Genomic DNA, 14,534 nt, shown 5'->3' with positions numbered 1-14,534 from the left:
CGCACATCATTTATCGATATGGGGTCCCGCGTTATATCATCACCGATAATGGTAAACCTTTTTGCAATGTAGCAATGAACAAACTTTGCGAAAAGTTTCATTTCAAACAATACAATTCGTCCATGTACAACGCTGCCGCAAACGGACTCGCTGAGGCATTCAACAAGACCTTATGTAATCTGTTGAAGAAAATCGTGGATAAATCGAAAAGGGATTGGCATCTTCGAATCGGAGAAGCACTTTGGGCATACCGAACTACTTTTCGAACTCCCACGCAAGCAACCCCATACGCGCTTGTTTACGGTGTTGAAGCGGTTCTTCCACTTGAGTGTCAAATACCTTCGCTAAGAATTGCGATTCAAGAAGGGCTCAGTGAAGAAGATAATGTTCGTCTTCGCCTCGAGGAGCTAAAAGCACTCGACGAAAAGAGATTGGAAGCTCAACAGCGAATTGAGTGCTATCAAGCCCGCCTTTCAAAAGCATTCAATAAGCATGTCCGGCCGCGCTCCTTCCAAATTGGGGAGTTAGTACTCGCTGTTCGGAGACCAATCATTCTCACTCATGGCGGACAAAGAAAGTTCACTCTTAAGTGGGATGGTCCATATGTCGTTCGAGAAGTATATACAAATGGCTCATACAAATTGGTTGCTGAAGATGGATTAAGGGTTGGCCCCATCAATGGCAAGTTCCTAAAAAGGTACTATGCGTAATCGGAACCACGAGATGCTCCTGGCCCGCATGAGCTAAAACTGTGGATGGCAACCACCAATAGTGTAGTATGTGGTTAAACTGCTGAAACACTCCACCAAGTCTAAGGTGGTAAACAAATAGATACTTTTGGCCCGCATGAGGTTAAAATGTGAACGGCAGGAACTACGTGTGACTTGATTCCCTTGTTGGGATACGTAGGCAGCTTGGAGGGCAACTTCTAAGTTCAGTTACACCACTCCAAATCAAATCCTTGTTCCTTGTAAAATAAAAAAAAAAAAGAACATCTCTTTCTTTTTGAGATAAAATGCTAAATTTAAAAGTTCTTTTCTCTTAAAAAAAAACAAGAGATAAGAAATGAAAAGCATTTTATTATTGGAAAAAAAAACTCATTACATGAAAAAAAAATGATAAAAGAATTCAAGAAGAAAGAAGGACATGGTGGAAAGTCTAAATATCAAATTTGTATTCCACTACAGCTACTTTATATGATTCAAGTGCAGACTTCATGTCTTCAAGTTCCTTCACAGCGTCATCAGTCAAGATGCTAGTACTTTCAATGGAAGATAGCTCATCATGCGCGTGGATTATTGCGGTCTGGATCTCTCTGAAAGTCTCATGCTTTTGATCGATAGTTGAGCTGATTTCCAGGCTTTGTTTCTCCAAATTGATGAGCTCCTGCTGCAGAACCTCCTTCCTGTCTTCAATGGACTGCAACTTTTCTTCAAGACTTTGCAAATGACAAGTTAGTTCTTCCTCCTTGGCCTTAACTCTCTCGAGTTGGACGGTCGCTTTGGAAAGGAGTTCTGCATGTGTTTCTTTGCTCATCCTTTCCCACGATGAAGATGCCAGAACATCATACGCCTCTGCCTTGGCAAACAATTCCATCAAGTGGTCTTTTAAAGGGAGACCATTGGTGGGATCCGTTCTTGTGATTGCTGCAATGATTTCCTCTGCGCACTCTTTTAAAGAAGAGATCTGCTCAATTGGAGTGTCAAGAATTTGTCCGCAAAAATCCATCCACAAACTCTGCAAGTACTTTCTTCGATATGCCTGGATCAACTTTTGGCCATGAAATTCTGAAACCAGTACTACCTTAGGTTTTTTTCGGGTTTCATGCAAATTAGTCAGCTCCTTCTTTGACAAGGCACCTCCACTGGGGGCAAGTTGTTTTGGGATGCTGATAACGACTTCGTCACCTTTCTTGTTTGAAATTATAGCATCAGTCTCAAGTTCAATTGGTGAGTTGGTACCAACATCTTCTTGGTGGAATTCAAGAAGTGGGGGCTGGGAAAAATGTTATGAGGGTTAAAAAAAAAAAAAAAGGAAGATATGATTACCTTAAGTGGCGACACTCCAACCGACGGTGGTGAAAAGGAAACTTCCTCCAAATCAGAAGATGTCCTCTTCTTCGATCGGTTCCAATGACGGTCTTGGCTACTACTGCCACTCACCAACGAATGGGTTCCTCCTTGGATAGGTTCGATGCCCTGAGCTTGAGTCCCTTCCTATTCTATAGTCTCGATAGAATCACGATTGTCCACCGTTTCAATTTCAACATATTATTCTGTGTGAGTCACCGATAAGGATTTTGAAGCTTTGGACGGCGCCTTCTTTGCTGGAATCACTGGTTGCGCCTTTTTGATGGCCTGTCGAGAGCATAGTTATTAAACTCGGCCCGGAGGGGAGACCGGCGAAGGAGGTGGGTCAACGGGTCACTGGTTCAACCGGTGGGTGAGTGGTTGAACCAGTGGGTCACTACATATATTTAAATATTATATATTATAAATGTTGATATAGGATATATGACATAAATTATAATAAATAATGTCATAGCAAATGCTCATATAATTTAATTTGCTATAAAAAAATTAATTCATATAAGAATCAATAAAATATAAAGTTATTTAGTAATACACCAAATTTCAAGTATAAAATTTTATCTATGTTTAGTGTAATTATCTAACTTATTTATAAATTTTAAGTGCAAAAAATTATTAAAAATAATATATGTTTTTAAAATGAATTATGTAATATGTTATTTTTGAAGTCCATTTCATAAGTTTGGGGGTCATAAATTTTTATTAAAAGATTCCAAATAAATTTGTTTTAGAGAAATGAAAAAGAAAGATAAAATTGAAAATGTTTATATATTATAAGTAAGCAAACTTATCACCATCTCGTGAAGTAGCCTAGCGGTTGCGTCGTTGTTGCTCTGTACCAGAGGTACAAGGTTCGACTCTCGGCATAAGCATAAAATTTTTATATGAAACCTGGTTCTTAGACAAAACCGGCCGGGTTTCCGGTTTAGTCCGGTCGAACCGCCGGTCCGTTGACTAATCAACGGTTTGACTGCTTAAACGATCCAATTTGAAACTCGGCCTGGTGTCATGCCCGGTTCACCGGTTTGACCGGTTCGACCGCCGGGCCGGGCCGGGTTTAATAACTATGGTCGAGAGTCCTTTGAAGACTTGTTCTTTGTGACAATGTTTTGTGAGGGACTACTAGTAATTTTGTTCTTTGGTAAGGTGAATGAGGTAAGACCCGTTACGATCTCTATAGCTCCATCATGATGCACTGGCTCATTAGCGGGGGTAATCTTACCCTTCTTCGATGACTGCTGAGGGATCTTAACGGTGAATTTAAAACAAGTTGAAGAGACGCTATTTGACCGAGTCGACCACCAGGCATCATAGTCTTTTGTGATCAACGGATGCTTCCTGTGTGTGGGTATAGTCACCCGAGATCGCGTCTGCGTGCGAACTGAAGAATCCCATAGTTGAATAGCCTCACCCAAAGTATAAGTGTGAGTGATCTCTTTCAAGTTGTTGGGGATGTCCTGACAGAAACCGAATTGTCTGCTGAACCTGCAAGGATTATATTTTTCAATAATGAAAGTATTGTCTTTACGTAGAGTTAAATGGCAAGAGCGTTGACTAATGAAGTAGCTCGTGAGTCTTGATGATAAGGATCCGTCATCGATCAACGCCTTTTCTTCATTCTCAGTCCAGCACAATTTAGGAAGCATCAAAGGATTCGTTTCTTTGAAAATTTCCTCAGCTTCCAATTGACCATAAAATATTGCCATTTTCTCACCACTAAATCTTGTCATGCAAGCGTGGTGGCTACTCACTTGATGATTTTCATAATATACATCGGAGTATTGGCCAATCCAAGCATAGACGTAATGGATTGGAAAAGTTACCCCACATTCTCCAAGGTTAGGGGCGTGGACGATCTCCCTTAACCCATGATATATGCTCGCAAGGACGGAAATTGCAAGACAAAATCTTTTCCCTGTAGCCATTAAGCATGCAACCTTGAAGACACTTGGGCGAATACGATCGACCTTTTTGCTTGGCAAAAGGAACTTGCAAATCCAACACGCTATGAATGCCGCAATATGGGTTTCCTTTTGTAAAAACCCTGGGATACCTAGTGTGTCGAAAGGGACATTGAAGTCATTCGTATCGGCAAGGTCGTAAGGCTCCACGCTTCCGGAAGGGTTGTACGTCATTTTTGGTTTGGATGTGGTTTTCCTTCTATTCGCCCTACTCGAAGGAGCCCTGTACCTAGCCTCTCCTTTGAACCAGAAGCGAATCCAGTCCTTTATCCATACCCCTTGGTCATTCGTCCAAAGGTGGTAGTAAGCGGAAAAGAGGTGCCTGCAGCTCTCGGGGAGAAGTGGCTTCCCTTCTTTGTCACGAGTGAGGAGCTCCTGCGCCGAAGGAACAACTTCATCGAAGAACAAGCCATCGATCGAAAGGCCACCAAGTCGATAAAGGTCCCAAAGTGTGATGGACAACTCCCCAACAGGCGTATGGAGTGTGTTCGTCGAGGGGCACCAATATTTGAAGAAGGCTCGCAAGATATTTTCACAACGGTCGTAGGAGTATCTCGACGCGTAGATGGCTTCAAATATGCCAGCGCGTGTGAGTATATCTTTATATCTTCCAAGCATGTCCTCAACCCACTCCCAATAATGGGAGGTGAAGCACGCCTCACCGAAGAAGAATGAAGGGGTTTTCCATGTAGCTTTGTCAATATTGAATCCCACGAACGGAAGCGTGAATTTGGCTATTTCTGGATCTCCGTTGTGAAGGGACGAGTTTAACACGACCACTTCTTCTTCCCTCGACGTAGTGGAGAAAGTCGACGGTGCCACTATTTCCTTAGTCCACTTGCTAGTCCACTCTTCGAGATGAAAGCATCCTTCGAGGGGTATGAAGGATTCAGCGAGCGGGCCGATTGCTGGTTTGTAAACATATAGTGACAAGCTCTTTGATTGCGTTCCTCCCCGTTCATCCGTCAGCGAAATATGCGGCAGTGGCACGGCGTAGTCCTTAATTTGCATGACTGCTGGAATTTTGAAAAAAAAAAGTATTAGACAATGAAGGGAATTTCTTGCAAAATTTTGGTAATTAAATTACCTAATTAGCGGCTCTCTTCAAATCCCCGAAATTGTTTCAAGCTTCTTTTCAGGCACGAGATGGGGTATCTACAAAAGAGCAAGTTAGTAAAGTTGAGATATTGACATGGGCTGAAGAAAAAAACATTAAGGTCAGAGTTCTGGCAAAGAGAAAAAAAAAAGAGGGAAATTTTTGCTCAAATATCATATTTGGTATTGTCCCAATCGATGAGCAAAAAAAAAAAAAAAAAAAAAAAAAAAGAAAAAAGAAAAAAAAAGAACAAAAAAAGAAAAAAAAAAAAAAAAAAGGTACGAAAATTGAGATTAAATTTTCGGCCCTGAGGAATAGCTCAAATATCATGCTTGGCATCATTTTAGTAGATGAATCAAAGGGCCAAGTTGCCTTGTAGTATGTTGAGGATACAAGTCAAAGGCACACGTTGAATAGAGAAATAAAATTCCAAGTGCAGATCATGTTCAAGGCATCTGACGATGAAACACGCGAGAGCCTTGACCGAAACTCACAACTTAATGTTGCGGGTAAAACAAAAAATCCTGAAGTACCTAACGAACGGAAAGAAAGTGCTTATTGGCGTATAACCAGCGGATGATGGTTGTTCCTTGCAACAGCGGCCGCGTGATGATATAGCTGAAAAGAAAAAGGGACTTGTTCGAAAGTCGTGACCTAGACGTGATTATTTATAGGAGAGGGTTGGTGTGAATCTGAGCCGAGAAGGGAGTTTTCTTTTACACGAATCTGTGAGAAAGTCGAGTCCTCTTCGGAATCAACTTTATTGACTTGAAGCCAATTTGTCAGAAGACCTCGCGGATTGCACCGGCCAAACAATCTGCTATGGGAAAGAATTCCAATTCGGCTTAGGGAGTGAGCACCCACATTTGGTATAAGGAAGGACTCGTGGGCCACGGGAGAATCGTATTGGAAATTGGAGTCATTGCATGCGGCAGGATAGCTACTCCATTGGACTTATGATATATCCATGGCATAAACATTGCAGGGAAACATTTTTGGTCTTGGAAATTTGAAGCGTTGGCCCCACCAGATGATGTATGCAGCCGTGGAACTTAAAATGCCTTGCATTGACCATCTTATGATTGATTCGAAAGTCATGGCATTACAAAACCTTGAGTAAATCCATCCGTGGGCTTTATTCCAACAGTAGACACAATGTATGAATTAATCCGGCCTCGGGATTAATTGGTGGTATTTCATATTGGAAATTAGTTGGAAATTGAGGTCATTAAAGGAGACATTGGTGGTATTTCACGTGAAGTTTGGGGCCACTAAGTCATTGGACTTTACTTGAAGATCACTAAGCCACTAAATCTCCAAGTTTAGTCTATTTATGGACTCATTTGAAAATTAATTCCGACCATGCTCTCAAAAAAAAATGTCGAAACTTGCCCGTTCAAATCTTGCTTCGATCTTCAGCATTCGCGAACAAGTTTCGAGGGGGCATTTGTAGACCATGGAATTTTAATTGATTCTTAAAATTACCATTGGCCTATAAATTATTTTTTGTGGCTTATTTCTATCCAATAGGGTATTGCCATATGTCATGTACACTTGAAAAAATTGGTCATTAAATGGCCAATTATATTTTGCCACGTGTCAAGGTGAGGTGTTCCAAATCAATTCAAATTGCAAGGATATCTCCACCAACCATATCATATCATATCCCATGCCTATTGGATAAATATCCAAGTATTTATTTCTTATTAAAGGGATAATATTTAGAGTTGTTTAATCCAAGTATATTTCTTATATACTGCAATAGCTTGGCCAGTCAAACGGCGCCACGTCACGTGTCCACACGAGTCTAGCCAATCGATGAATTACTTATCTCTTTATTAATAAATATAAAATAAAGAGATAACATTTGACTGGCACAGTCCTAATATGACTGCACGTCTTGCAAGACCAGTAAAGTGGTACACAGGTTTTCAACCTCTACCCCTTGCTACAGCTATAAATAGGGGTCTCTCAACCAAATCAAACACGCACAGATACACAGAGGCACACACCAGGAGGCATCTCATACACCCAAGTGGTGAAGTTCCAAGCTACGAAGGTCTGGGTCTTCAATCTCTTCAAGTCTTCCATATATCAGGGCTTGAACCTCCAAATATTTTCAAATCCTTCAAATCTTCCATATCAAGATTTGAAGGAATCGGTGGTGGATCCAAGAACAAGCTGCGAAACCCTTGGATTAGCATTCGAGGAGGAGAATCGAGGGAAACTCTCTACAAGTTCGGGAAAACCCCAGAGATTGTACTCACATATTTTCTTAAATTTATATTACACATTTGTCGTGTATATTTCTTGTTTTTGTTTGCAGACTTGAAATTTTATCCCGTACACATACCTTGCTGCAGCTGAGCAATTTTGCCCTCAATTCATCAACTCTTTTGCAACAGTTTCCATATTTTTGTTTACTCCAGTTCAAAAGACCGATGCGACATTTATCCATTTTAGATAGCAAATCATCACAAGCATTAGTAGCTGATACACTATCCCATGCCTCCTTAATGATATCAGCATAGTCAGTAGCTTTAACTCACATAGCCTCAAACATAAAGCGCTTCTTCTTATGTGCATATATATTCTGACTCTTGGAGAAACGGTCTGATTTTGACAATCTCACCATGATGGGAATGTGATCTGAGTATAAAGAATGAACATGAGATACTTGTACTCCATGGAACAAGTCAATATCTTCTTGAGTAGCGCATGCACGATCTAACCTGGCCCGGATTCTATTCGGTGAATTTTGACTATGACACCAAGTGAATTGAAACCCCTTATACCCCAAGTCATAAAGGTGACAATCCACTAATGCTTTTCAAAAAGCCATAATCTGCCAATTCTGTTGTAGACCATTGCTCTGAAATTCACATTGATTGAGCACTTCATTATAGTCACCCATACAAACCCATGGGAGTGCAGATTGACTACTAAGAGTGCCCAATAAATCCCATGAAGATTTCCTTTTGGCAACTTTAGGATGACCATAAAAACCAGTAAGACGCCAAGGGGAGCCATTTCTATATACAGTGACATCAATGAAGCTACTGGAGAACCAATTCAATGATATATCTATGTCTTTTTTCCATAATAGAGCTAGGCCACCAGAGAAGCCCTTAGCATCCACTCCCATACCAAACCATCCAAATTGTGTCTTCAACTTGTCCACAACCCTACAAGAACATTTAGTTTCTAAAAGAAAAACAATAGCAATTTTTTATCTCCGGACGATATTCCGAAGTTCTTGAACTGTACAGGAGTTATCTAACCCCCGACAGTTCCAACTTAGTAGATTCATGGTTCTCGGCGAGACTGGGTACCAGTCTCCGCTGTTTTATCTTTTGTAGAAGTAAAAGTAACCAAGTCTGCTAAAACTTGCATCTCTTAGAGTCTATGGCATCCTCTATGTCCATATTAGTTGGTCCTGTATTTTTGTCACTCCGTTTAACTTTATGACCAGACAGAGACCTATCTCCTGACACCTGTGAGGGGTATGAGTTCAAAGGTTTACAGGGGGTTTTGCTTTTCCTCTGTCCAACTGAACTAGCAATAGAGCCAAGCTCCTGGAGGTCAATGGTTTTCTTCTGCTGTAGTAGAGTTGCATCGACTAAGAATAGATCAAATGAGATCGGGTTATTGGTATTAATGTTTGCTTCAAGAGAGAGGTTTGGAAAAACGGGTTTGGATGTTATAGGGTCCGATTTGTGAGTGAAAAGTTCAGGTGTTAAGGATTGCGAGATTGGGTTGACACTTGTTTGGTCTTTTTGTTTGTTGATTTCCATAGGGCTGACAGTTGGAGCTAGGATAGTTGTCTCAGTAGTTTTGTGTTTATTTGCTTAGCAGAGAGGGGTGTAATATCTTGGTCTTTGCGTTTGGGTTTGAAAGGCTTAATGTAACGGATTGAAACACTTTGGTTTGGGGGGTATTTTGGTTAATGGTACTAGGATTAGATAGTTTAGTGGCTAGAGTTGAGGTAGTAAAAGTTTCAATTGGGTTGGCTGGTTGAGGGGTTGGAGGGTGAGGTTTTGTGCATAATACTTGTTTTCGGGTTGCTGCATCAGGCTTGCTTGGAGAGATTGCAGGTTTGGATGGTTTAGATATCTCTGTTTGCTTGTTGGAAAGAGCAGATAAGGAACTAGCAATCTGTTGTTTCGAGGCAGAGCAAAACTCAGCCATAGGAGAAGACACACCTTTGTTGGAAAGACTCTGATTCCCCTTCATTTAACTCTACCCGAAATCTGAGATTTCCTTTCATTCAAAATGGGTTAGGACCTATCCTTAACCAGCAAATTTTACTGTTGAGCCAATGGTGTGGAAGGATCAGGAATAGTACCCAGAGTGTCGTTTGTTGAGAGTTGATTTTCCAAAGTCATATCTCAAGAGGACTCCTTATCTTTCAAGAGTCTACCAGCATCAGTATTGGCTTGGACTGTTCTACCAACGGGAGATCTGGCTTTGCCAAGCTGCTGTTGATCAGAAAATTGCTGTTTATCATTCCCTACCCTGAGCCATGTTGGGTATTGAGTTTCACTCATACCCAAATTTGCAAAGTCTAAATTGATTTCACAATCCCGTTTACCGTGTCCAATTCTTTCACAGAAATAACAATACAAAGGAAGGCACTCATACCGAAACTGGAATTTGCAGACCTCACCTTCAATGTAAAGTTGCATTTGACGTTTGAGGGGTTTATCTAATTGTAGCTTAACCCGAATTCTAAGAAACTTCCCCCATGCGAACTGTTCCCCTTTACCTTCAAAACCTTCATATTCGCCTAATGTACCCCCAATAAATTTTGCCATCTTAGCATTCATCCAACTAAGTGGGACATTGTATGCTCGTGCCCAGAAAGAGCAAGCATCAAGCTTGACTTTATAGTAGGTTTAATATGACCAATATAGTTACCAATCACAAGGAGGTTGTCGTCAAAAGCCCAAGGGCCACCCATAAAGACTTTCTTCTTATCCAGCAGATCATTAAATTTGAATAGGAAAAGATTATCACCTATTGCAATATGAGTAAGACCTTTTAATGGATTCCAACCTTTCTTCATGGTAGCCATCATTGCTTCTCCATTAAAGGGCTTCCGAGTATGAAGTTTACCAAGGAGGCATTAGTCACCCTAGAAAGTATCATCGCCGTCTTTGTCTCCCGGCATCAGCAGTACTTCTTCCTCAATCTCACGTAAACTTAACTTTTGGCACATGCTTTCTATCTCCTCAGCCATTGCACTGGGGGAAAGAAGACAATCCATCACAAAGTAAAGGAAGGCGTTGCTACAAACAAAATGTTCATAATCCGAAAACCTGCAAATCCCAAAGGAAAACAAAAACTATGAACAGATAAGGCAAGAGGGAGAAAGACTAAGGAAAAAGAGGGGAGAACAAAGAAACAGAATAACAAAGAAAATTAAGCCAAAGAAGAAAGTCATGATTTATAATGAGACAAAGTTAGAGAAGAAGGTCATGATTAATAATGAGACAAAGCAGAGAGGGATGCAAAGGACATGAGGGGTGTTAGGGGAAGGGTTGAGAGAGATATAGCTACATAACTTTCACTAGAGTTCTAGGGAAGAAAGAAACTTGCATGCGCAAGGAAATACCCACAGAGAGCAAAAGCTCTTATGGGATACTGAAGGCTAGATATTTCTTTGTTAGGTGTCAAAGTTCTTCCTTTCCATAGAGCGCTTCCACCTAACCCTCGTGTTTTCAAACAAGTTTACAACAATTATTTTTGAGGTTTAGATTTCACTAGTACCATGATCAAGAGTTCTATTAAAAAAAACCTATTAGGTCAACAAAAGGAGCAACCATTGAAGAAAAATAGGAGAGAAGCCATTCAGAAAGTGAAAAATAAGTGAGAGGGGAAGTCAAAATAAAGAAACCTTGTCCCTTGAGTTGGACAAGATGATAGAGTTGGTGTCATAGTTTCCTGCCAACCTGGATTTGAATCTCTCCTAGGATATCTACCCGTCGCACAGGACTTGTTTAGTGCATCTTACCCCTTCGTGCAGTTGGCAGACTATAGCATGGGGTAGGGTTTATCTAGTGTGCACTCTCGGATAGCAGATACGGGTATCAACCAAAAATAAATAAATAAAGAAGCCTTACGTTAAATAATAATGATGATGATGATGGTAAAGAAGCCTGCCTGACTTCTTTGTATAAAGAACCGTTAATGATGTAAATGTCCAAAAGTGTTTTTTTTGCCTAAATTTAAGGTTTCAACGTTATATACTAATAGATCTTCCAACAGTTATACCAATACTACCAACCTTTCAGGTATCACACATTTTAATTTTATATTTTCACCAAAAATTAACAAGAATAACATGAAAGGTTTAAATTTATCCAATGTTATTAAACTCAGGCTAGATAACACTTCGGCTAAATTACTAGGTCAAGGGTCAACTGATCAGATCGGTGGGGTCGTTCTAAAAAACCCACTGATTTGCATGATATCATCATTATTTTATATTTTATATTGAAATTAAATCTTGGTTATATTTGGCCAACTATAAAAAAATGTTCCAAAAATATTAGACTTGCAATCAAATATACATCTAATAATTATTTATAAAAATCTAAATTCATGGGTAAATATGTCCATTCTCCAAAACTACTTGCAAAACTAAATTAAAACAAATCAATGCAACTTGGAATCACTGATGCTAGATTGATAAGATCGTAGGGAAGAAAACATCTTGATTTAGAAATCATTCAAAAAAGCGAGTGATTTTGGTATTTACACTAATTGGGTGACATTTTCTTATTCCTATTAATAAAGGAAAGTGTTACAATTAGTTAATTCAAATTATATTAGGGAAAAAAAGAAAGAAAAGTTTGAGAATTGGGTCAACTAGTCAAATCGGGTCACTGGTTTAGTCGATTTTTTACGGTTTTGACTGATTTTTGACCAAAGCGGTTTTATGCTACAAACCAACTCGAAAAAAGGCCAGTTCACAGTTGGATCGGTCGAATCGGCCGATCTGATCCGAGTCTAACAACACTGAATTTATCAAGCATAATACTTAAAATCTACCTTATCAAAACATTGTATAATTTTACATGGTAGACAAAATGCAAAAATAACACAGACATAATTTACAAGATTGTGATGGTCTGACGAGCATCTTCAAAATCTAGTGAGTCTACTAAAATTGAGATCGAATTTATATTTTTGAGTGGAGAAAATTACAGGTTCTTAAGACTAGGATCAAGATCCTACACCTATGATAGAAATGGTAAATCTTTACATTGTGCTTTTGGCTTCGAGGTTTATGTGCATCTTGCTCTCGATGTTCCTATGAACATTCTGATTCTTTTAATTAGTTGTGGATAACATTTTATGAAGAAATACAAAGTTAAATTTCAAGTCCATAAATCTTCTTTATCTCTGGGTAATTGTTTGTCAAAAACATGCCTTTTGCTTGTAAACTTTATTCCACAAAATTCCTTTTTTTTTCCAAAATTCCACAAATTTTGAAAAATGTAAACTGCATTTTTTTACCAATATGTATATTTTCATTTTTTATTGATCGACAATTTTCTGCAAGCGCACAGAGTTAATCGTAGTAATAATTTACCCGAAAAATTTTAATGGTTAAACCCACAAGGACGAGTTAATTTTGCTACTTTAATTATTATAGGAAAGTAATAAAATTCAAAGGACTTATTTTTAACTAATTAAAGAAGAAAATAGATAATCAAATCTAAAAAATAAAGGTGAGAAAGCAATTGGCAAAAACTAGGTTTTCAAATTTTGATCTAGAGTTTGAGTTAATTATCCAATTAATTTCTTAACAAACCATGAACGCATTACATAATTGTATTTTAGATTATCTCTCGATACATCTAAAGTCTGCCTAATTAAATCGTACGTCTCTCTTGAGACCGCAAGTATTCAATTAAACTCTTTAAAAACTTTGGTGATATAAGTGCATCATATAAATCCTAACCTACTCTCATGATTAGGCTAAGTATGTTTATTTATCTAATGCATGGTTGTATATCCCTTCTCAATTTAATATAAACTCTAAAAGCGTGTCTATGGTGACCAATCACGAACATGTAATTGAATCAAGATAAATAAATCAGGACAAATGTTAAGAGGTTAACTAAAATAAATAATCAAAACTCCTTCACAAAACCCTAGTCTTAGATATAATTTAGTTCAACATATTCATAATTAAAACCAAGAATTTAAAGAAAAGATACAAATAAGAAGATAAAAGTAAAGAAAATTCTCAAATTCCCTTGTTTTGATCTCCGTTTTGATCTTTCTCTTTGATTCTTCCACACTTTCTCCTTGATCTCTCAAGAAAAAAGGATGTAAAAAGGATGAACTAATGCTAGCCTAATGTTTTCCTCCCCTAAAAATGACCTAAAGAAACCCTATTTATAGTTTCTTGAAGTAGTATCTGAAATAGGGTAGGAATAGGCTTTTATTGGGGTTGAAAAATCATGTTTACGCATATTTTTTGATAAAAACCGGCCCAATGCCCAGCGTCAGTGATTGGGCCAAGCTCAAAATACAAAAGAATTTGAAGATATCCAGCGCGAAGTTCCTTGTAATATCCGGCGCTATTCATGGATCCGTCCGCGAATCGGTATAGATCTGCATGCGGATCACTTTTGAAGCCCCAAAACTCCACCAAATAGGCCGAATCGCTCAAAACACAAAAGTTGTATCCCTTTGAATTAGATTTTCAATGCCACAAGAATCAAGTCATTTGGATGTCTGGACACTGAGGTATGCCCAAAATACTAAGACTTGGTTATAAGAGCATTGCTACGCAACTATACTTCAGTAATTTGGATTTTTGACTATAAAAACGTAGAACTGGGCTTTGATGTCTCATAAGATTTGTAGATAATTCTATTAGCTTCAAATTGCATCAAGAATCATTTCAAGCAAATTTGTGTAGCTCAAGTTATTGCTAAAATCATGAAACATGTCAATTATGTCAAATCTCTTACTTTTCATGTTTTCTTCTTCCATTGCTACTTCATGCCACATTTTTAGTCCGTTTTCTCTTTAATTTAACTTTTCACGTATTAGAACAATATAATAGCAAAAGTAAGTAATTTTTACTCAAGATCAAACTCAAATAACATAGTTAACTAGCAACTTATATATAAAAATGTACTATAATTTACACCCTATCAAACTTCCTCACACTTATTATGTGCTTGTCCTCAAGTACAAGAACAAATCTATTAAATACAAACAATAGCTATATTCAAGACTATCATTATTAAAGCAAAAATTCTAAACAAGTGTAAAGTGCTACTAGTGAAAATCAAAGAGATACTTCTTCAGTTAGTTTTTAACACCATCGACCTTTTCAACTCTAGCAAACTAAATTAGAAATAT

Source organism: Coffea eugenioides, chromosome 9, assembly GCF_003713205.1.
Source record: "Coffea eugenioides isolate CCC68of chromosome 9, Ceug_1.0, whole genome shotgun sequence".
NCBI classification, from domain to species: Eukaryota; Viridiplantae; Streptophyta; class Magnoliopsida; order Gentianales; family Rubiaceae; genus Coffea; species Coffea eugenioides.
Note: the sequence above shows the minus strand (reverse complement) of the source record.